Genomic DNA, 24,829 nt, shown 5'->3' with positions numbered 1-24,829 from the left:
ATGATGAAAATCGGAATTGTGAATTGTATTTTGCTATATTTTTTGTCCCTATTCCGTTCCAGAAATTATAGTGTGGGGATGGACAATTTTTTGCAAAACTGAGCTAAAGTCACCATTGGTACAGTGTTATTTAGTTTCCCACTGAGGGATGCCAGTTGTCAAAGTGACCAAGACAATATTGCAGACAGCACCGCTTTTGAATTTGGTCTTTTATGTTTTTGTCCTTCTAGCTGATTTTTTTATTTCTTTTTTGCCAGTTTGTACTATGTGTTTCAAGTTTCCTCCAATATATTGTGGAATTTGTTGTGGTGTGGGTAACGATCAAGTGGCTCATCCTTTCAGGTAAAATTCTTTCAGCTGCTGTGATTTCAGGGACAGTTTGATTGCCTGCTCCTTAAAGATGTTCACTTCCAGCTACCTGCTTCAATACTTCCAGCACATCTGATGACACTCATAGCAAAAGATATTTTGAATTATGCAGGCTGCTGCATTGCTTTACAGAGTCTTCAGGAGAAATATTTAATTTTATTCCTGTCTTGCACACAATTCCTGCAATACAAAGAGTTTTATAGTCAGTCAAACTGAGGTAATATGGGTTGAACAACTGATGAAGGAAAGTGTTTGTTTTGGTTTTTGGTTTTGTCCTTCCCAAATCAAACCTTTCTCTTTATTCATACATTCCATTGGCAGAGCAATTTTCTTTTGAAATACAAAGTGACATTCAAATAAAATGGAATCAATTTTGTTAAATTTTTTCTAGGAAAATAGTTTTAGAAGCATCAAAATGAAGTTTCTGTTTATTTTCCTTTTCCCCTGTTTTAAATTTCATAGTGTGTTTACATGACTTTAGAATATTTTGCATTAAAAGCCATTGAAGTTCCTAATTCCCTTGGGTTCTAAAAAAAAATAAAATAATCTTTCTAGTGTTCTCTTTAACTTCTGAGGACAGAGAATTACTGTGCATGGTGAATACATACTAGAGCCAAGAATAAAGGATTTTGAAGTATCTGACCAGCATTTTTAATCATTGTGCTCTGTGATTTGTCACATTATTTCACCTTTAAGCAGTGTCTGTAATTAAGAATCCAGTCTTTGAATAGAATTTACTCATTATTTTCCTGTATTGATATATAATTGCTAATGGTATATTTTTGGATACCATTTGTGTTCCATTTTCAGTAGGCTGACATTGTAATATCTACCTCAAAACTACATATTAGATGTCTACCCTCATTTAAGGAAATTGCCTGTGCTTGAGTGACAACCTCTTCTAAGTTTATTTCCCTCCTCCATAACTGTGGTATGACTTAGGGTTATATAACCATGGTTTCATACTAGTGAAACAACTTAGCCTGTCTTAAAGCTGCACTGAAAAAGGGCTAATAAAGGATTTTTTTTCTTCAACTACACTGCTGTAGTTACCTAGAAGGCAGGAAAGATGCAGAGTAGATCTGCTGAGCTGCTTATATCAAGTAAGTGAAAAGTAGATCAGTGACACAACTGTAACTTTTAAATAAATGTGCCTCTGCATTACTGTGTTCCACAAACCCAGGATATACAAGGTGCTGTACTTTCTTCAACTGCTTTTTCTCCCCTACTTAGAAACTGTCACACATTTTGAGCAGCTTCTCCTCTGTAATTTCAGAAGCAATTTTTACTTAACTGCCAAGGCTTTAAAAAAAAAAAAAATCTGTGTTAATTATAGGAAAATTAGTGGAAACTTTTCCTCTGCATATTTATTACCTTGAATTTTATAGTGTGGACCTGTGGTGTGGGATGGAAGATAAGGGTTTAGGGAGCAGTGATCAAGCATTTTGTGTACAATGTGAAGGTGACATAATCACTCTTCAGTATGTAAAAACAAAAATTTTCAGCAGCTACTGCTCTTTTTCCTGGATTAAACTTCTTTTGTATTGTATGACAAAATGCACAGTCCAGATTACTTAGAATTTTTCTCTGTTTTTATATTAAGATTTTGTTGTCAGCAGTAATTGTCCGTTCTTCTTTGCTGTCCCAAGAGCAAACTGACCCTCAGCCAGATATTCACCTTTGTGATAGTCTGTATGCCACATACCATGTCTTCATCATTTAAGACATCTTCAAAACATCAAAATTTACCAACATCCTGGAAACATTTCCTCTCCTGCTTTTTATACTCTGCCTTTTACCCCTTTTCACCTTCAGAAAAACCATCATTTTTTTTCCCTTCTTAAAATCGTTTTTATGGATTCCCTTAGAGATGTGGCATGTTCAGAAATGTTATTATTAATATATACTGTTCCCATACCACTATGTTAATTCTGAATCATATGCATTTTGGGGGGGATTCTTTCAAATTCTCTGACAAAATAGTTTTGACAAGAGCTAAAATGGTACAGTCAGAGCTATTTCTGCTCCAATTAATCTTTACATTAAAAGGTGTTTCACAGAGAGCTGCAGAAGTGAAAATTCATCTTTCTGAAAATTGCCAATTTCCATCAGCATTGTCACTGGCTAAGAAACTGTTTCTAGGACATATAAAATTAAACTGAAGGAATCTTTTTTTCCTGACCTTCAAACAGGCTTGTGTTACTAGCTTCCAGTAAAACCGCAGTTGATGTATTTTGTGGAAATAAATTAAAAAATGATGAATTTAGTCAGACTCAAGAACAATATTAGCAATGGTGAGAGTTATTAGGTTGCAGGACATTGAAATTTCTCATAACTTTCATATTTATCCTAACACTGCACTGGTCAACAGACAAGAAAATACATTCTTAGAGACAACATTGACCAAAATAAAATAGAAGCACAGAAGTTGAAGTAGTCAGTTGACCTTGTGTATCTATGTCCTAATCTTCTGTAATGAATTACCTGTTGCTGCATTGCTCAGGCCAGCAGTGTAAGTCATCTTTTGAGTGGGGTCTCTGACTATTGGAGAAGTTCAGTCAATTTCCAGGAGTAATAACCTCCCCACAGTGCCATGCTGCCCATCCATTTTTTTCATATGCTGTGCTGCATCATGTAGATAATTCCTCCCAAAATGAAATATCTCCATTTGCTGCATCTGTGCCCAGTTATGTTGATTAAAGGTAATGTGGAATATTTCTGCTCTTTGGTGTTTTTGTTGTGGTTCCGCTTAAGGGGTTAATTATGATGATTTAAATTGAAATCCTGGTAAATGAGATATTCTGATACAAAGCTGCAGTTATTTTTAATATTTATCTAAAAAATAAGAGAAACTTTTTATTTTGATTAATGCATATTTATGCTGCCCCAAATAGATTCTTCAGGATATTGCCTGGTCATTTATTCAGTACAACATCCATCAGAGCTTTGAAAGGTGGCAGGTAAAGGTTCTTGAAACTAACATTCAAGAGTGGCTGTTTATGATGTGCCCTTTCCCAGAGATCTTAGCTGTCTGCCTTGCCCTTAAAAATTAAATATTCAATCAGTCTTGAAACATGAAGTTTTTGGTATCTTGTTAAATTCTCTGATATTTTCCACAGGCTTTATAACTTTACAAACACCTATTTTTAGAAATTTATGATCTCTTTTCATACCATGATTCTTAGTGTGAGAAAATAAACACATTCTGCTGAAGGCATGGGCACATTATTTGGCTCTTACTGGCTTCCAAAGCATCTAGTGGCCATCTTCCATAAGCTGTTATGGAGAGTGCTTTCCTCTCAGTGTTTTGTGCTTCCTATTGCTGAAATAGGAAGGAGGAGAATAGTCAGGAGGAGAAAAGGAAGTTATGCTCCTGTGATCACTGCTATATTTAAATAACTGCTCAAACTGTCTTTTTTGAAGAAGGTGCAAGTTGCCTGAAGGTGCAAGTTCTATGTCCTTAGGAGGGAGCCTTTATTCCATACTTCACTGTTTTCAAGTCTACGTACATAGCTATAAACATTATATTTTGAAGGAATAAATGAGATCCCGAACTTTTATGTTTTCCTTCAACAGAAACAGATATTCTGTGATGAAGTATTCTTAGTAATAATCTGACAATGAATGTACCCTGTGAGGTACTCGGATCAGATGGCTCCAATACTGTAAAAATTTAGAGCAGTGTGAAAATTTAGAAATTAAAAATGCTAGAAACTTTCAGATATTCAGGATAGAATACAATGGGTGTGGGGAGATTGGAACTCTGTTTCACTGATTTATTTTTCCCTTAATTTTCAGTATGTCAAATTTACTTAATTTTAAGAGTTCCCTTCTCCACCCACTGTAAGAAATTAATCAACAGTAATAAGCATAAAAACTTCTGATTTTAAGTGTTTCCTTTATTTTAAGCCAATTATTAAAAAATAACAGCTCATTTCTATTTTCTTCCTTTAGCTATCAGAATTATTTGAATCCTTCATTTGAGTTATTCTTTCATTTAATCATCATTATACTTATAATCCTGGAATTTATATCTCATTTTCCCCTTTTAAAATATGCGTACTATAAGTATTTTAAAAGTATCTTATTTGTCAGATAGTTTTTCTCAGCTCCTCCAAAGGACAGAAGAAAATAGAATATAAGTGAGTCTTGGATATTGATGTGAAATAGTTTTCTGGGTCTATGTTTCTATCACTTCAAGGTCTCATCTTGAGATGAGTGTTGCCTGGGAACTGAGAAGCAAGAGGAAGATTCTCTCCTACTAATAACACAGGTTTTTTCTCTCTCATCCTTACCTTCAGGTGTTCTTTGTGTCTGGGGAAGCTGGCCTGAAAATTCATAATCCTAGTTGTGAGACCAGAGTTAATAAATATTTTTATAGGAATGTTTAAGCAGAAAAGAGAGAGGTGACCAGAATTTGTTGATATTAGCAATAAAGAACTAATACACAAAGTAATGGCTATTAAATTACTTTGACGTGATAAGCTCTTAGAAATTATAAATGCAGAAAATAATTGAGTATATCTAAGTAGATCTTGCACTAAAGGCCTACACTTCTCTGCACCAAGAGCAACCTACTTCAAATAGAATGAGATTTCCAACCTGGGAAAATATCATCTTATATAGAATTCTCTATAATTTTACATAGATATATTCATAAAATTACTTTAACATCTTAAGTGGATGGGGAAATGGACTATGTTATTCTTCGTGAGATCATGACTCAGAAAAATAATACTAAAAGAGAATGGCCAATTATGCCTTAGTAGCAGAGCAGGAGAAAAGGATGGGAGCACTTCTAAGTGAATCTGAAAGATTTGCAAAAAGACTTTTTGATGTGCAAGAATTATGGACAGAAATCAAAACAAACAGCAAGGCATCATCCCAAAATACTAGCTGCATTCTATAAAAATAATGATATTAATTTATATTATCCTTGTGTATTGCCAGCTAATTCCCTTCATAACCAGTAGATCTTTCCAGGGTATATACTGAAATCACTTCCCTTATTGTTTTACTAAATTGACCTCATACATCTGTCTCTGATAAGGCTCTGATCTCTAGCCTTATACAACCTGAAGTTCACCTTCAGAGTCCTTTGCAATTCTTAATTTTTTCTTTCAGTGCTGAGTCTTTTAGGTCTTACCCTCTGAAGCTTTTGTACCTCTTTTGGATGGAATAGTATTAGTTTTCTTCGGAGTAGCTTGTGTGGATTTGCGCTGAAAACAGTGTTGATAACACAAGAGTGTTTTTGTTATTGCTGGGCAGTGCTTACACAAAATGAAGACTTCATCCCCCACTGCCCAGCAGTGAGAAGGCTGGGGCTGCACAAGGAGCTGGGAGGGGACACAGCCATCCCAGCTGAACCCAACCATCCAGAGGGGCATTACAGACCATAATATGTCATGCTCAGCAATGAAACAGTGAGGAGCAAAAGATCTGCAGGCCCTTCTCTTGCTTAGAGTCTGGCTGAACACTGGTCAGCTGGTGGTAAGCAATGAATTTAGTTGGATTCTTTAATAATTTGCTTCTCTTGGGTTTATTTTATTTATTTTTGTAGGGGATGGAAAAGGCATCTACCTTTTTTTCTCATATTAAACTATTCCAACTTATGACTTTTCACAGTTTTAGCATTGCAATTCTCTCACACCCAGCAGGGTGAAAAGTAAGCAGGCAGTTGTGTGTATTCAGCTGCTTATTTGGCTTAAAAAGCGATATTAATTCAATTCTACACATAATTTCTTTCCTTTATTTCTTTCACCTTCAGCTCTATGCCTTCTCTCCTGCTTCTTTCAGCACTTAGAATGGCATCTAGCTTATATTAATTTTCCTTTCTTCTGATCATCTTTAAAACTTTTCTTATATACTCTTTTTCAGAGACTTACAGATGTATTTTTAGTTAGCAATGAACAGATTCTTGTTTAAATTAAATAAAGAGATGAGAACAAAAGTATGGTGATAAGTGTTATTTTATTTGCCTTATTTATTAGGCTGTTGGACTGGATTAGTCAGGATTCTGCTTACATGGCACTACAAGTTTTTATTTTTTGTAATGAATCTGCTGGTAATACTGTAGTGTAGTTTTCTGAAACTCTAGATGAATAACAAGCTCTTTTTAAATATGTAGGTCAAAAATATGAACCCATTTTCGATTACCAAGTTGATAATTGCTTAATAATAATATTGTTGCTAAGATTTTTTAATGTTCTTAAAGTTCATCTATAGATAATTCACTAATACTTTCAAGCTCAGCTAACACTTGTTAAATTTTGATTAGTTTGAACTAGCTCTAGTTTCATTTTTCTATTGAAAGATTATACAACTAGTCAATGCCACTGAAAATTTTGAATTATGTATTAAGGGAGGTGGGTTGGTGTCACTCAAATTCTTTATATTTTCCATGAGATTTTCAATTTTCTTCAGTATATATTCTAATATTTGCTTTTGTATTTATTCACTGTGATTAGTTTCTTTCCTCATCTAAAACACCCTCAAAAATGAGATATAGTTTGACCAATGCCAATTTAAATAAAAAGATTAAGGGAATATTTTAATGAGGGCAAATTAACATCAGATTTTCAGAAATTTTCAGAAAGCATTTATTTTCATATGTAACCCCTCTCTGCTTTGGAAACCACCTAAGATTCCTATTTCAGCACAACAATGCACCTTTCCTCTGGTTCTTTTTACATAACTGATGCAGAAAGCTCTTATGCCTATTCATAAGACTATTTATATTCTGAATAGAACATTAAGGTTTTAATTCTGTTTAAAAGCAGTGATTATAAACAAAATTTCAATTATATCTTGGGAGAAATTTTAATTTTAGCAAATGTCTATGTTCTGTTATGACAAAAAATTTCTTATGTACTGGTAGGAGCATGAGTATTAATAAGTCAAATGGTTGCAAATATTGTATAGTAGAATTTAATTGCTATTTGCTAATTGTTTTCATGAACATATAGCATTTTTGATATTATATTGAGAAGCATCTGTCTTGGCAACTGGCAGGAACTTTTGAAAATATTATGTATTTTTTCTTATCCACATGTTTAACAATAGACACATTGGAACCACCCACCATGAGGTCTGGTAAAAAAAATCAGTGTTATTGCCTGCTGTCTCATGATTTCTGCTTTTATTCTGACTGAATCTTCATTATTACTTTATTGCAGTTCCTGCATTATGTTTCTGGTTTTTCAAATGCTCCATCAAATTTATGTGAATGACATTGGGCTCCCATGGCATTGTCAGGACTGCTTTTAGGTTGCCTACCATTTTGATGTTGTTTGTAGTTTCGTGGAAGCATTTAGATGTTTAAGCAGGCAATCCATGTTTGAACACCTGTTAGAAAGGAAGTCCTTTGCTACATTCACAAAATGCTAAGAAACTGCCAAGAATTGGATTACATGTTTATAAACACAATAAAGAAGGTTAAATAACATCTTACCTTACCATCTTAATATGAGACAGTGTCTGAATTGAAATGTAATATGAATTGATTTCTTAGTTCTGTTTTAACTGATATGGTCCCATTTCTGCTCGCTTTTCAGAGTGAAAAAATACAGCAACCAGACTTTACTTTCTTTACATATAGACCTTCAATTTCAGGCCTGAAAGCTAGTAAAGCCTGTTTAAGCTGTAGACTGACCTTATTTTTCTGAGCCGTGTACCTGTGTTCCATCAGTAATCTCAAGAAACTTTTATTTCCTTTCTGCTAAATTTGGAGATGAAGCAACATGGCAAAGTTCACAAGGGAGATAATGAAAGTGAAGTGAATCTTGGTTGCATTAACCTGCAAATTTTGAGTGTTCCTTATCAGTACATCTTAAAATCCATTGATTTCAAATAGCTCAGTTCTGTGAGTGACCAGGATTCACAACTACTTGCCTGATTCTCTGTGTTTTTTTTTTTTTTTTCCTGCCAGAAATGAAGCAGAATTTGTTTTCTGTGTCTTTCTTTTTTCCTCCAGAGATTTGGTCCTGCACTATATGGGAAATACAGGAATAATGTTCAAAATAGAATTGTAAAGCATTTGACTCAAACACTAGCTAATATAATGCCTACGACATATTTATTTCTTCTCTTTTCTGGGAGGCAACAGCCCTATTCTGGCTTCTGAAAAGATTCTGCATTTTTTCATAATGTTAATAAATTGTGAAAATAGGTTGGTTACAATAATGTCTTGTCTGGGAAGTACTTAACATTGTTTTATGCATTTGTTTGGGTTAAGGAAAGAAAGGGTAGGAGGATGTACTAAGAAAGAATAAAGTCTCTCTCGTGGTGTTGCAGAAGAAAAATTCCAAATTCTTTGTAATTTAGTTGTGAGATGTGTAACTTTTAAACTTCAAAGCAACACCACCTCTATATGACTCCTGGAAGCTCAGAGTGCTACTCAATTCACTTCCTGTGAGCTGCTTTCACTGATTGCTCCTTGTGCTGCAGCTGTAAAACAAACAAGCAAAGTTGAAAGGAGACAAGCTTGTGAATTGTAGGCACTACTGTACCTTGATGGCCCTGTATGGAACCAGTGCCTTAGAAAGTTTGAAGCTGTCACCTTTGCTTATGGATAAAACATAAAACTATACTCAAACTTTCCTGTACTAGTTACATTATCTGCTGCTTGGTTTTTGAGCAGTAGAAATAGTGACCAAAACCTGAGCTCTTCCAGTTAATTCAATGTAGCTGTATAACTTCTGAAATCTCTGTTTTAGTAGTGCTGCCTTGGATTGTTTTGTACTGCACTTGTGTTGGCTCTTACACAGTTGTGTTCTGAATTCTCAGAGGGATTTTGATTGAGTAGTTGCCCATGACACTGCTGTATTTGCATTCTAATGTTTTTAAGAGAAAAAAATAACTTGAAATGTAAGAGTGATGTTACATAATCTTCAGGTATGCTAACCCATTTTCAGGATGAAAATTGAACCTGAAGCAAAGTCCTTAATTGGCCCTTCTGTTTACCCAACACTACTGAAATTAGGCACAATTCAGTCTTTTTTTTTCCTTTTTAGCACAAAAAAAAAAAAAAAAAAAAAAAAAAAAAAAAAAAAAAAAAAAAAAAAAAAAAAGCTCTGTTGTTACATTTTCTCCTTATTTCACTCATTATAAGCATTATTTTAGTCCCCTCTATTACCTTATGCTCCTCTGAGTTAATTTAAAGGGACTGACTAACACTGAACACATTTTGTTGTGGGCTAATTGGCTGGCCATGCTTCAACTCTGCTACTCTTCAGTCATCTAGAAAACTTCATTTACCTTGCAGGGTAATGCTATGGGTTGCCTTTGTGGCAAAACCCTTTCCCCCCAAAAAACAAAACCAAACCAAAAAAAGTATGGTAGAAAAGCAACATAGAGATGTGGCTTTGTGCAGAAGTGTCTGTATAAGGATAAATTTGGAAAGGCTGGGCCAAAATGTGAGTTATAACTAAAAAAATTATTATAAGACTTTATAAAGTGAAGATGAAGAAAAGGAGTTATTCAGTGAATCATCATTAAAAAGGGTTAATTTCAAGCCTATTTTTAATAATAAATTAAAATACAGGCAGAAAAATAAAACTGAGTTAACTCAGATAAATCTAAGTTTTTTGTTTATTGTGTTGTGATATCCTAGAAGTAGTTAAGTAGCTATAAACTGTAACTGTTGGAGAACTTGCAGGACAGCTTGAAAAGACTCAGCATTGAACCTAGCTGGGGCTTTTAGAGGACTATAAAGTACATTTAACACATTACCCTGCTGCTGAAGTGCCAAGTTAAAATAAAAAAAACCTACAAATGCAATATGTATGACATAATAATATTTCCATATCACTTTGGATGGGGAATTTTGTTTATATCTGGGTGCTCAAGAAGTTTTGCTAAATACAAAAATTGTGATAGAATGAAAAAAAAGCTGGTGAAATTCCCAAAGGTTTGTAGTGTGGATTTTTACACAGAAGAGTGAGAGCAGTTGTTCTCATTCTCACTGCAGGTGAGACAAGAAGTTGTGTTTTTATTTTCTAGTTTTAAACACTGGGAATACAATATTAAGGATAACAGAATAATGGGAAAATACTGTCATGGATGTTTTTTGCTAATAGTTTCTCAAAGAATTAGGCAGAAGGCTGTCTGGACTTCCTTGATTCTATTCCAGTAAATTAGTATATGTGCTAGTTGATTAGCTGAATTCTTTGGAAGTCCTACATTTGAAGGATATTAATAAATAAACATGACATTACTCTGAGGGTGTGGATGTTAAAAACATCTTACACATTTTGCTATCCTTAAACTTGCCATGTTTAATCATTACCATTCTCTTAGCTACAGTTTCAAGATAAAGACCCTCTGAGGTGTAGACAACTCTAATTATTAAAGTGTTGACTAATGGTTGTGTAAAATTTTATAATTACATCACTATTGCATCATGCTGATTGGATGTATTTTCATATTTAGTATATCTCATCTTAATTCACTTCCTTATCAATTTTTTTTACCTTAAACTCACAATGTTAAAATTTCAGTAGTGCTTATTAAAACAAAATATTTTTGCATGAGATGATAAGTGCTTTCAGCTCTTCATGTTTAATAGTGATAGTTTTGGTCACTATTTGAGAATAGACTGTGAGACAAACTATTTTAGAGGACTTCATATTTTTACTTCTTCATAAAACCATTGTACTCTTCCCTGAATTATCTTCTGTAATATGCCGTACCAATGACTTCTTAAATGTCAGTAAATGGATTTTTCCCCCCTAAATTTTACATTCCTCTGGTTTAATTTCATCTTTTCTGACTCAAATTTCTAGTATTTTTATTCTAATGATCTTTGCTTCCATACACTGTATATTCAAAATAAGCAAAAGGCACCAGGGGTTAGATATTTCTATGTGGTGACTGCAGGCTCTAATCACACTTATACTCTTGGGTGACAGTCTTAATATTATGTGGCCATGCACATGGGTGTGAAACAAAGCTTCACTACATTATCTAAAGCAGAGAGGCTGCATTGAACTGCTGCATTCTTAGGCAGGAATAGTTTTCTTTTAGATATATGGAGACATTTCTATGAGTCGTCTGTAGTATAGCTGATGACTGGTTCACAGTGGTCACAAACAGTAAGGAAAAAACCTAATAATATAGTTATTCAGTTAAAAAAATATTCAGAAATCTGAAGAAATCCATTCACTTGACAAAAATGCTTGAAATTCCCTATTGGCAGTAAGTTCCACAACACTAATGGAAATCTTTTAATGTTTTGTTATTTTAGGATAAGAAACAAAACTTGCTAGAGTGAGTTTTTATGTACATGAAACCAATTTTTTAAAATCAGTTTAACTTCCTACTAAAGGGAAATTTATGTCCTCTTAAAATTCTGTCAGAGCAGTAGAAATGAACTGTATATAGAGTATATATACACATGTATATATGTATAGAGTATTCTTCATTTTCTTGCCAGTCTATTCCAGTCTTAAATTGATTTTACTGCAAGAGTCTATTTTTCAGCCTATTTCTTTTCTTCGTGTGTTCTCATTAATACATATTGAAAAGGGATAAAGGGAGGTACTCTGGGACATAATATGCAGGATTTTCTTGAAATCCTTTTCCCATTAATATTCAAGGAAAATCTGATATTTTTTTTGCAAAAGAAAAATGTTAATGTTTTTTGGACACAATTCCATTTTCTGTTAGAGTATTTGTGAAAGGCTTTTTTGGTAGAAATTGAGAATATTTGCTTCCTGAAAATAAAACCCTTTTCCCTGATTGTACAAAATAAAACAGAAATACCAAACTCCCTGCAGCTCAAATAGCACTAACCTATACATGATGCATATTTTGAATTATAAAATACTATGTTTACCCTTACAAGTAAGATTTAATTATGCAGGTTTTTAATGAAATTGTAGCAAGTTTCTGCAAATTTCACAGCTGTTGTAATGTATTTTCAGGTATTATCACAATGTGGCTAGTAAAAAACCTGTGAATAATTTAACCTACGTTTTGTTTGTTTGTTTTTTCTTTCAGAAATGAATTCCCTTATTGCAAGAAATTGTGGTTATTTATCAATTCAGAAAGAAAACAGACTGATGTTCTCTTGGGTGTTCTGAACAACATGTAAGTATACTAAGTTTACTGTAATGCTGATTGTGTCTTCAATTTAGGTAGTGTTTATTATTTGATTTTTAGAAAAACCTTTGCTTACAGATGTTACTTCATGTATTTTTTCATCACAGCAGCAGCTAAGGTACAGTGGTAGATTGTTTAAAGTAATACCTTGTGGAAGATATTTTTATCCCCTTGTTTTACTTTGCACATTAATATTCATCAGGCTCTACTAATCATTTGTAAGCTTCACATAGGAAGGTTCATAGCAACACAAGTTAAAATCAGTCCTAATTGACAAGCAAAGCTCAAAAAAAAGTATATGGGACCAACCTGGTCAGCAAAATGACCTGGCACTAGATAAATGCCTTAATTAATTTTCCCCCAAAATAGTGGTATTGTGACCTTTTCTGGTAGGAACTGCAGAAACACAACTACACAATGGATGACAGAAGTATAAACTCTGATTAAAATTTTCAGTTTGGAGGAGATGCTAAGTAATATTAATGACCTTCTCTGATTTAATGCACTAGTACAGAAATGGAGGCTAAGAAGGCTCTTTGTTCTTTCCCAGGGCCATGTGTGCAGAGCATTGTCACTGCTCAGTAGCAGCATTGTTTCTGGTATGGCTAGTGGAGCAGCAGTCTTTTCTTCTGTTGATGTTTGATTTCATTGCTGTAAGCACTTCCTGCCTGATAGAGTCAGTTCTTGAGGTTCTCATTGGTCTCTGTTATTCATTTGTCTTTGAAGGGCTAATTGGTTCAGCTTTGTTCAAAGCATTGTTTGGTCTTTTCTGTGCATAGACATTTGTGGGGACAATTCATGGGCTCCAGTGCTGGGAGACTGAATCTCTCTGATGTGGCACTTGCACAGAAAGAGGATTTTGAACATCCTGGTTTTCAGTGTTTTCAGCATGATTTCTGTCACCGTTGTTAGAAAGTCCACGAGTAGAAGAGATGTCACTGGCTGAGCTGATGTGCTGTATCAAGTAACTAGTCAGACCTTAAATGTGAGGTTTGACAGCCAGCCAGCCAACTTGTCTTTGTTCAGGAGAACTTTCCAACAACTCTGAAAAATAAATTACTTACTATAAGATCTTATTTTTGCAAATAAATTATCAATTGAAGGAAAGAGTAGTTTGAATCTGTTCAACTGTAGGTGGGGGTTCTCAAACTGGGATATAAAAGAAATGCAATGCAAACTGCAATGTGTCTGCATTCTCTCCTAAGACTAACAGTGCGAAACTGCAAAATGGCTCCTCTGGACAAAAAAGTTGAAGGTGTGCTGTCAAAATTCTTGTTTTAGCTGAGCAGTTGACACAGATGTTTGTTGCTTCCTGCAAGATTAGACTCATGGAAAAATTAAATCACTGGGCATTCCTTCATCAACGTCTAGATAGTTGTTTTTTTCTAATCCATAAATACTTTCGGTGTCATGATTAGAGGGTTTAAGATCAAGGTTTTCATTGTTAGGGAAAGAAAGGGGTTTTTTGTCATTGTGTTGCAAAGATGATTTTTTTTTATTTGATGTGCTCATTAGATTTTGTGATAGAAGCCAGCAATTTGAAGTAAAAAATTAAATATCTTAATACCATTTTATTGTCCAGACTAAAAGTTAGGTTGCAGTTGCTTAAAATGACTGTGTATCTGTTGGCTGTAGCTGATCAGGAATCCTCAGCTTTCCATATGTGACATCCCATCATTTACCTTTTCTGCTATTAATGCACTTACAATTTTACGATTACTGGTTCTTCTCTCTGCTTTTTGGAAGACTCCCAGTCCCTGTTGTAAAAGGTTAGCAAAAGCTGTGCTGCAGACAGTGCTAATTTACTTACACATCCCCCCTCAATCTAGGAGCTAACACTAAGCTAGGAGCTAATTAAGCACACGTGCTGCAGGTGTTTGATTTTCAGCACATTCAGCGATCAAAGGTATTCCAGCAGCCACAGGGTGGTGTCAGTGCTGGTGAGAACTGATCTACGTTTTGCAAGAATTTTTTTTTTCACATCAGTAAATGCAGATCAATGGAAACTAAAATGTGTGTCCTCAGCCTTTCATCCCAACTGGCCCCCTGATAACCTTTAGGAATAGCAATGCTTTTCCACTAGAAGCTAATTAAACACAGTTCTCTCATGGGAGCTGTCTACCACAAAGCCTGGAAGGTAGAAATTGGGCTGTGCTCCTAGGTGGGGTGTTTTGCTGCTAGAAGTAGCTCCTAGGAGCCCTGAAGGTCTGGAAGATGGGGTTGGGGCTGGAGCCCTCTGTGCTTTAAAGCTATCAAGCTTTGAAAGGCTTGTCTGGCTCAAGGGTTTCCCTTCTGGGGTTAAATTTACTCCCACCCTCCAGATCAGTTTATGGCATTTTTGAATAGTGGACACTATGTAGAGGATCTGTGTACCTGGGGCAGCTCATGATTTGTTTCTTTTGGTTTTGCTTTAATATCTGCTTTAATATCTTTCATTGTCTAGAGTTCTTCCTGATTCAGTTTGTTTTGTGTTTTTTAAAAAATATTATTTGATAGAATAGAAATTCTGTTAGGAGTTTTATAGCTGTGTGATTTGGGAGGTGAAAAATTAATCATCTGAGTAGTGCTGATAATAGTCCAGGTACATAATATTTTAAAGTGGTTTTATGTGGATATTATTCTTCAGCTGAAAACACTGGGAATGATTGATTTAATTCTTTTCTCTAGTTACAGACTCAGCTCCTAATTGGAAGCATTTTATAGTGTGTAGTTACTTGAGGCACTGTTGTTTTCAATTCAACAGGAAATGGCTCTAAGTAAGAGCAGAGAAATGAGTGACATTGTGTTAGGGGACTGTGTATCTCAAAATACATAGCTTCAGCTTACATGCAAAAACATCATTTAGCTGTGATAATAGAAATTAGATTTCAATCAGTATGCTCTTTGTTATTAATCCATTTTTCTCCTTTCATCTGAAGAGGTCCTAATAACACGTTAGACAAATCATGCTCTTTAAAAACTGATTTGAAATAAAAATGCTTTTGAAGCCTTTAATTTCAGGCCTGCATTCTATAATAATGATATGTTTCTTTGCTGCTAATGTATTGACGCATACTTGTAAATGTGCACAATGTTGTTCTTTTATTTTGGTCCAACTTGATTGCTAGGAATTAAATCATTCTTTCTATTTAAGCAAATTTGTGAGGGAACTGTAGGAGGTACAGTAAGAACACTAAATTTGAAAACCTAATAAAGACTTTAAGGTCTAAGGACTGCTTATTAATTTGGAGGGTTGAAGGCCTGAGGTTAACTTTTCCCTTTGGGGCAGAAGTGCTGGTGTTTCAAGTAGTTATAAATCTTTGATGTTTCATCAGTTTCAATTATTGGCTGAAGGTGAGTAATCTGCAGTGTGTGCACCCAAGCAAACACTTCTGTATGCATTCTGCATAGCAGAACTGTCATATAGCTTAGGTTGCTATTAGAGTCTCAACTGTACATCTCTGTGCACCTACATTCTAGCAGACATTTTTTGTGATACAGAAAAAGACACATGTATGAAGGCTTTTGATAGGCTGCTGTGATTACTTACAGGTTTCTGGGGCCAGCTTGAAGAGCAAAAGACTTACTGTCAAAGATGTTGCAAAATTACTGCTAATTGCTAATTTAGTAACATTTCTTAGTTTCTTCTGCTGCTTTCAGTCTAGAAATCTTAGCTTCTTAATATCACCTTTTAAAAAATCCTTTTGAGGTGCGGTGGGGGGAAGATGAGGAAAAAATTTCCCTCTGTGAATGTGGCTATAATGCTCTATCTGAGCATGCCACTTCCTGGCACTCTCCTTTTATGCCACCCCAAAACAGGGTGATGTGCCCAAAACTCTAGTCTTAAAGACCTTAGAGGGGCCTCTCAGTATTATTTTCTGCTGTCTTACAATCTTGCTCCTTCTTGTAGGGCTGATTTCACTACAAACCCTTTACCCATAAAGAGTCTTGCTTTTCAGCATTCTTAAAGCTGTGTGAGTGAAATTGGATTGGATGGGTGGGATCCTCTGGTCTGTGCTGCCACACATAAATCGACAGCCCATGGACTGCAAAACCCCACTCAACCTGCAAAGGGATGAATGGGGCCAAGAGCTTGATATATTCCTGTATCAAAACCCAACAGCTTTAAGACCTCCTCATGGACCAATGTCCAGTTCCAAGAATTTATTTTCTGGTTAAATCATTCAAAGGGTCAACTATGATGGGAAAAACAGGAAAACACTTCCTCCAAAGTCCCAGTAATGAGGGGCACAACCAGATGCAACTCTGTGCAATGTTTTTTAATCTGCTCTAGCCTCCTGTGACCATCTTCCCCCATGTGGATCTGCTGCTCTGGTAACCACTCCAGGGCTGTACTGGGGTTCAGGGACAGGGATGGAACATTACTTTCAGTGTGCCTGTTACTGACAGATCCAAAGGGATGGGATGGGGGGCAGAGCACCATTCCACCTTCCTGTCTGCTCCTACACACACCATAGCTGTTTTGAGCCAGCCATCATTTTTTCAGCGTCTCTGTCTGCTGATGTATCAGGCTTATAAAAAATTGATTTGAAATGTTTCAAGCATTAATGTCTGTGAGAAAGTATGACTAATATTATTAAGTAGCTGAGCTGTTTCCACACACCCAGGGTAGAAAGTGAAAGAATTAAAAAAAAGGATTTGATTAGAGTACATCAAAACCACATGCAGTTCAATCTAGTTCTCATAAACAATCGCATATATTAAACATAGCTTGTTTATGTTTTTAAATTGCATTTACTTTATTTCTTTTAGTTAAATGTATTTCTCAGATACTTTCATCCTCAGCAAATTAGTACACTAAGTGTTACTTATATCATGTATCACATGTTAAATATGACCTTATTAACAAAAATGAAAGCTCTACTGACTCACTTCTAGGTTTTCAGTTATCAGACTGCAGATCTGGCTAACAGTGAAATTACTACAAAATTGTTTTGTTGCTCTCGGAACAAAAATAAGATTATGTCCTGTACATCACCAGTTTGTGGTCTTGGCATTTAAAATAATTCTGGTAGATATGGCATGGTTGATACCAATCAGTTAGCTGAAGAGTCTCAAGTTATACTCTAAATGTTGACAAATGCCTTTTTTCTTTTCCCCCTGCTGTCCTTTGAGCTTTGATATATTTAATATATCAAATTATTTCAAAATCATATCAATTATTTGATATGTTTAAATATAAACAACTTCTGAAGATGAAAAAATTGAACACGGGTTTATTCACTGTAATTCTTAATGACTGTCCTTTAACATGTCAGCCTTAAAGAACAGCAATTCTAGATTTAAATTTGCCCAAATTGGAGTGCTCTTTGTTTTGCAGAAAGGCTTGAAGGACTGTTCAGCTCTTAAATCATTTTTGCTATAAGGTCCTGTCACTCCTGTGACCTCTTAGGCCAAAGAAGTAAAAGCTCTTGTAGGCGATTGAATAATAGGAAACGCCATGGTTTTGTACATACTTGTTATGGACTCTCTCTCTTCTACACAGAGGGAAGTTTCCTTGGTGCAGAGTCAGGGATGCTGCTTTGCTAGGGAGTTTTCTCTTGTTTGCAGAGTTGTTTGGCCTGGCTGCTGCAGAGGTGCAGGGCTGCTGTCACACATCTGGCAGCTTGGCCCTAGCACAGGGAGCAGCTGTCCGTGCACCGCGTGTCAGCTGAAAGGCTGCGCTCGCCTTTGGAGGCGCGCTGCGTGCCAAGGGCAGGTACGTGATGAAATGATCTTGTCTTGAAGGAAAATTTTCATAGAAGTCTTACAGTACTTTGAACTTGGTATACCAAGAGGTGTGAGAGAGTTGCTCTTCTCCCCATTTCTAAAAAGTTGTGTTTGAAATTTCCTGGTTTTGAGGTGTTGATATAAAAACTGCTGTTGGGTGCTTCTTTGTTGCTGCAGTTTTACTGGCATCCTGACAGTCCTTTGTTGAAGTTTCATTTTGTTACAATTCTACTGTTTGTTAAATGTTCCAAACTGCTTTATTAAAAGAAAAGCCGGATACGCTGGCGAATCTTATGAAATATATCCTGCGTTTGTTGTTAGTTGAGCAAAGGGGAAAAATTGATTTGGTAAAGTTGTATCTGTGGTGTGAAAAATGGATGCCAAGAATTTCAGCTTTTTTTATCCCTGTAAACTGCATTATATCTAAAAATAGATTCCAGCTCCACAGATGCATTTATGATGTGACCATAGTAAATATTCCAAATATTTTTCTTATAAAAAAATTAGGTAAATATATGGTAGTATAGTGTTACACTTGCTGTGCAAGTGTTTTTTTAGCAGAACTGCTTTCCTCAAAAATAAGATGTCAGACTGTGATTTATCTATATGTCTGTCTAAATAATCTAAATATAGATGTCATAGAGTTCTGGTATTCATTGTCAGTTTTGTTAGAGAATTGTCACTTCTGTAAATGGAAATACTTCAAGCATTGGAGAGTAATTAAGTTTAGATAATGCTGTTTGCCTAAAATAAAACTAAACTCATTTCTAGACTAAATCCAATTCCAAATCTATTCAGAGTTCTGGAATATTAATTTACCAATATCCTATCCACCACACACATAGCCACTCACTAGTGTTTGCTACTTAATTCTGTTTTGTTCTTTTGGAGGATAGATACTGTCCACAATCAAAACTTCCCCTGTTAATTCATTCTGATAGTTTGTGTACATGTATATTACATTTTTTTTTTAAGGCAACATGCCTTGTGATTTGAGAAAACAATGCTGTTAATTATAGTATGGCTATGACCACACACTTCTACCAGAAGAAGCCATATGCTTTCCTCACATTGAATTCCACTGTAATGAGAGTGGTAGGAGAGGAAAAGAAGAGTGAGTGAAAATGCCTGTTTATGAGAATTATCAGCAACTTAATGCCATTTGAAATAAATATTTTCTTGTGAAGAAGTTTTCTTTACTAGGTGACATAGCTAAAAATGCATGTTAAATCACCAACAGTTAGCTAGTGAATATGAGTACAAATAATGAGTATGATTAATAAATCAAGCACATATTTCTCTAGCTCCTCTCCTTGCACTTATCTCCATAACTGCAAAGCATAAATACACAGAGAAAGGCAAAGGAGCATTAAAATAGGAAACACTTGAAATTTCACAAGGTGACTAGCACAAAAAAATTAAATGCTATGAATTGTTTTATTAAGCAGATATTTTATCCAATAGTCACCCCAGCTCTTTTGCTGTGACCTACACAAGCTTAGATCGCATTAAACTCTGCCACACTTTCTACTTGGTGTGCTACAGGTCTTAAGTCATTGGGGGACCTGTGGCTAGAGTAATCTGTGAATGCTATCAGGCAATGTGAAAAATACAGGTACTGTCATCCTAAACACATCTGAGATGAATCAGAGCAGCAGTGTAGCTTTAGACATCTCTGCTGCTCCACACCATGAACCTGAAAATGGGTCACTCTTGTTCTCCAGAACACAGCCAAAATGTCTCAACGACAGAATGAGAGAACTTCCACAAGCTGTCTCAAGGCTCTAAGGGTATAATTCTTGGAAAGCTCCTTGGCTGACCCCAGAATAGTAAACATTGGTAACATTTTCTGTAAGGGTCTGCAGCAGCCCTTGTCAGCCAGCCTGTGAGCTTTGAGTGAGTCAATACTAATGCAAGGATAAACTACCTTTTCACATCGTAGGACACTGTTGGTAAGAATACTCTTTTGGGTATGGAGAGCTTCATTAAGTGAAAGAGCTGACTAAAACTATTATTGTAACATTTCTGGAGATACAGAGTAGTCTATTTTACTCTCCTGATCTGAATAATGGAGGCAGACATCTGGCATAATTCTAGATGATAGCTATTGGATCTTACATCACTCTTGTTTTTTCTCAACTTGAGACAACTGTGTTTCTGTGAGTTTTGGGGGGTTTGATTTGAAAGAAAAAAAGGGTCAAAAATTAAAAGTAACTTCAGAAAAGTGTATGTCAAAGAAATTTATTTGAGGATGCAGTGATTTTTTCTAAGGGAATAATTCTGTTTCAGAGTACTACGAGACAAAGCTATCACTTACCAAAATATGAGATTTTGTGCAAGCTTCATACTCCCAGCATCTCTATTAGAAAGTACTCAGCTGATTTTCTCTTTCAAATGTTGGTAACATGGATAAATGCCCGTGTTTCATGTTCCAATTACTGTTCATATTTTTAATGCTAATATCTTAGTAAAACAATTGGTAAAAATGATGTTGTAAAAATGGTGAACACTTTCTCTGTATTTTGAGCCACTTTTCAAACTTCCATGGAAGCATTTAGTCAGAGACATGGAAAAGAGATTAGAAATATGGACGGCAAACTCTGACTTCCTGCACTTTCTGTGCCCTTTCTGCCAAGCCAGAGTAAATGTATATTTGTTACTCCTCAGTGCATGTTATGAATCAGCAGCAAAAAGAGGACAGATATAGAAGGATGTCATTCAGGGTGAGATAGAGTGGTATTTTTTGTAATTCTTCAGTTGTGCCTTCTATTTTGCTGGTGTTATTGTCCTCCTAGGCCCTAAAGCACTTTAAAGAACAATACAAAGAAGCTTTGGTACCATACTGACTCAATTTCAATGTCATTAACTCCTCCTCCATCTCATAGAAATTCTCTCATGGTATTCTGAACATTTCTTTTTCAATTCTCTTTCATTTTAATAAGCAGCTGTCTGAATGGCTGACAAAGTGCAAAAGTCTCTCTTTCTGATGCATAAAGCCAGAAGGCACATCAGCCATATAAAATGGACTGGAAAAGTATCCAGTGACACTAAGTGGTGGAGGATCATGCAAAAAGATAAAATTCTGTTCATACAATGATGAGGGAGACCTATTATACTACACATCCAGAATGAAATCTTTGTCTTCACCTCCGTTCATAATATATGTGGTCTTTTCACTAATGGAAAGTAACCTTTGTAACCTTTTGTTCTTTTTGGAGGAGTAATTGATGTTTACATCTATTCTATACTTCCTCTCTTTAGAAAACAAAACCCAGCAACACATAGCTGAAAAATATTGAAGCTTTACAGAGCAAATCTGACATGCTTTATAGAGTGTTAGCTCAATGAATTACTGAGTTATTCCTGTTTAGTATAATACTTTCCAGGAGATAATTATTTATTAAATTCCATCACATATTTGATATTATCCAAAGATGGCATTATGCTTCTTGCCATGATGACATTATAGGATTTATCTTTTGATCTTTTGTTCTGTGCATTTTTTAGCTGCTAAAACACAGAAAGTGATTATTACTTCATATAGAAAAAAAACCCCAAAACACCTTTAAAAGCATTCACGTATACTTATCCATAATAGGCTATGTGTGCTTATCCATAAATTATCAGATTCAGCATTTGTGGAGTGTAAATGTGGCTCGTTGGGCTTGCTGCAGTTGGACTTTTCCACTCTAAATGTTTCTATGAAGAGCTGACACTGTAGTTTCTTCCCTGATAAAACTTGCTGAGCTCCAGAGCCCTATCCTTCAGAGAACTTTTGTTTCTCAGACAGGGGCTGTTGAAGAGGAGCCTGATTTTCCACAGGACAGGTGTAAGTCTTGTTTGCTACTATAGAGAAAAATCCATAAAATTCAATTTGTCCCTCCTGAGAAGTTTTTCTCCTGTGCTGCATAGTGTGTAGCTTCTGAGCTCATAAGAGCAATTATTTTACTGAGTACAAACATTCTAGCAAACTTCTCTTATGCTGCTTTTTAGGTCAAGGAGAGTAAAATGAAAAAGGGTAGTGTCAGTAAAAGCCTCATGGAAAGATCACAGAGATTAAGACAACATAAGAAAAGTAAAAGCCAGATACTATTTGCAAATCAGAGTTGTTTCAGTGTAAAATGAGGCAGAATAAATAAGAGAACAGATTCAACATTGTTTGGTTTTTTGAGTGGCTGACAGATTTGGGGGACAAAGATTCTTCCTGGTCCCCCGGTGAATAGTGTACATGCAATGGTTTACACTCAAAGAATTTAGGGAAAAAAAAGAATCAGTAGCTTCTCATTTGTTATTACTTTGTCTTTCTTAAAGCTCACAGTGATAGATATGATTCCTTTTAATATGGAGCCTGAAACACACAGAAAGTGTGATACCAGCATTAATACCTAAGATTTAGGATGTTTTCTAATATATTTTAATCCCTGGGAACAGTCAGTTAGATTTTCTGAGATAATTTTTCATTTCTGATACTGTCCAAGTGATTTATCCTAATGCATTTTCCAGATGAATTACTTGCTTTAATGTTGATTATGCTACCAAGACTAATCTGATAGAGATGACAGTATTTAATGGTTAGAACAATACTGAGAGTGGCTGTTTGTTGGTTGTATAATTAATAGACTGTCTATACATTAAATATTTCTTGCACTTGTTTGGTACTTGTAAAGAAATGTTAATCTGTAGCAGGTCAACTTTAGGATAACCTTCAAAATTACACCAAAATCTGCCATAGAAACTAAGTGAAAACAATAATACTGCTTTTCTACTGATATCATAAACTGTCCAGTGCTTGTGATTTCAAAAATAATTCCTGAAGGAATTAAAAGCTTGTGGCTACTGGCTTATTGCAGTGAAACTGTGAAAGTTCTGGCAATAACAAGGTGGTTCTGACAATAACAAGTTATACTTGCATTGCAGAAGTCTATACTAGCCCCATACTATCAGAACTACTAGAAAATTAGCTCCAGCCAAACCCAGCACAACCTACTTACAACTTACATGCATATTTGTGAATTACTTTTTGTTATTATTGACTATTATTTTATTATTATTGACTATTTTGATGATTATTTACTATTATCTTTGCACATACTTGGTAACACTTGCAATGTATCAATAAAGCTGCACCACCCCTACATCACCTTTGCAATGTGAAAAATTATCTGGCATTCTGGTAATGTAGCCTGCATATGTTCTTGTGAAAAAAGAAAAAGAAAAGGATATACACTCCTTTAGAGAGAGAGAGAGAAACCTAGATGCAGCAAAAAGTAGCAATTAGAATAGTCATAAGACACAGAACAGGTATATCATGATGTAAATGTTAATAATTTTTTTTATTTCTTAATTTAGCTTTTAATGTAAAGTTTTGAGACATTTACACAGTTTAAGAAGATGCTTTCATTTTCTCTTTGAAATGTTCATGTTTTGCTAATGCAATGAAAAAGAAATCATGATGTTTGCAAATGAATAATTCTACTTTATTTAACTTTCTTCAGTGGTGCAGAAAGTTGTCAAATACAAATCCATCAAGATTATTATGCTGAAGAAACAGCATTCAATAGTTGTATCATGCCTCTAAAGATCTTTTTCAAAAAATCTGAATGTGTTTGTGTATGTGCAAAAAACAAGGTTCTGATATGCCAGATTTATTTCAGCAGTACAAAATTCTTGATCTGTGTACTATTTGAATTAGCCATCAGTTTAAAATCCCAGATAACAGAAGCCTGATCAGTTTTAGATGGCAGAAATCAACAAAGTTGATAAACAGAAGTCGGCTCCGCTCTGAAGGAAGTGATGCATCATTAGCTGATAGCTCAGACACAAACAATCTGATTAAAAGGTACAGTCCACTCCTAGGCTGTGAGTTAGAAAAGCTTTACACTTTCTCAGCTCACCAGAGGATTTTGTTAGTGGATTTGTGATGTTTGTTACACAAGTCCCTTACTTCCTTCAGCTTTAAAAATGAATGTTTTATGTACTGATTATTTATTAGATACTTTGAGATGAATTGTAGAGAAAAATGAAATTTTGGTAAGTATGTTGCAAGGAAGTCTTGAGCTTTGTTCCTCTTTGGCGAAAAGTGCAGAAAACCAAACCAACTATGAATATAAATAAGCTTTTTTATTGTTTGATATAGACTTTAAGACCTGAAATTCAACAAATCGTTATTTTTCAATGAGACTTCATTTCTGTAGAGTATTTCTGGACAACTCTAAATTAAACTATTAGTCTATACTACTGCTAATATTTTAACTGAGAGAGCACAGCTCCCTTTTTGTTTTTTCTCTTTATTATACTTATCTGACTGCATAGTGCAGGTTATGATCAATCATGATTCAAATATAAGTTTAGGTTGTTTTCCCAATTCTGTTGCCTTCAGTCTGACAGCTGCTCCCTTGACATCTCTCCAAACTAGTCAGACCTTAGAAGTAAATAATGACAGGCAAACTAAGAACTGTCTCTCATGCTGACAGTCATTTTTCATTCCTGAAAGATACTGTCAGTTTCTGGGGTGACTGCTTGAGCTTCTTGGACTGCAGCCACATTTGTTTTATTTTTGAGAAGTTCAAGAGATAGCAGTGTGAAATGAGCAACCCTTTTCATCCTTCATCTTGGAAAAAAAACCCAGTGAAAATGACCAGTTTGCTCCATT

General features: G+C 35.2%; 1 protein-coding gene across 7 annotated transcripts in view; it reads left to right on the top strand.

The window, feature by feature from the left end:
- LRRC4C (leucine rich repeat containing 4C) overlaps positions 1 to 24,829 on the top strand; it is a 490,319-nt gene that overhangs the window by 197,069 nt on the left and 268,421 nt on the right. For 4 of the 7 annotated variants that reach the window (XM_079308653.1, XM_079308664.1, XM_079308656.1 and 1 more), the window contains one exon: positions 12,367 to 12,456. The exons of the other annotated variants lie outside the window; for them this stretch is intronic. The gene's annotated coding sequence lies outside the window, so the exon portion shown is untranslated. The remainder of the gene's footprint in view (positions 1 to 12,366; positions 12,457 to 24,829) is intronic. 7 annotated transcript variants of the gene reach the window in all.

This window comes from Erithacus rubecula (genome assembly GCF_903797595.1).
Source record: "Erithacus rubecula genome assembly, chromosome: 6".
Taxonomy (NCBI): Eukaryota; Metazoa; Chordata; class Aves; order Passeriformes; family Muscicapidae; genus Erithacus; species Erithacus rubecula.
This window is presented reverse-complemented; position numbering and strand designations above follow the sequence as displayed.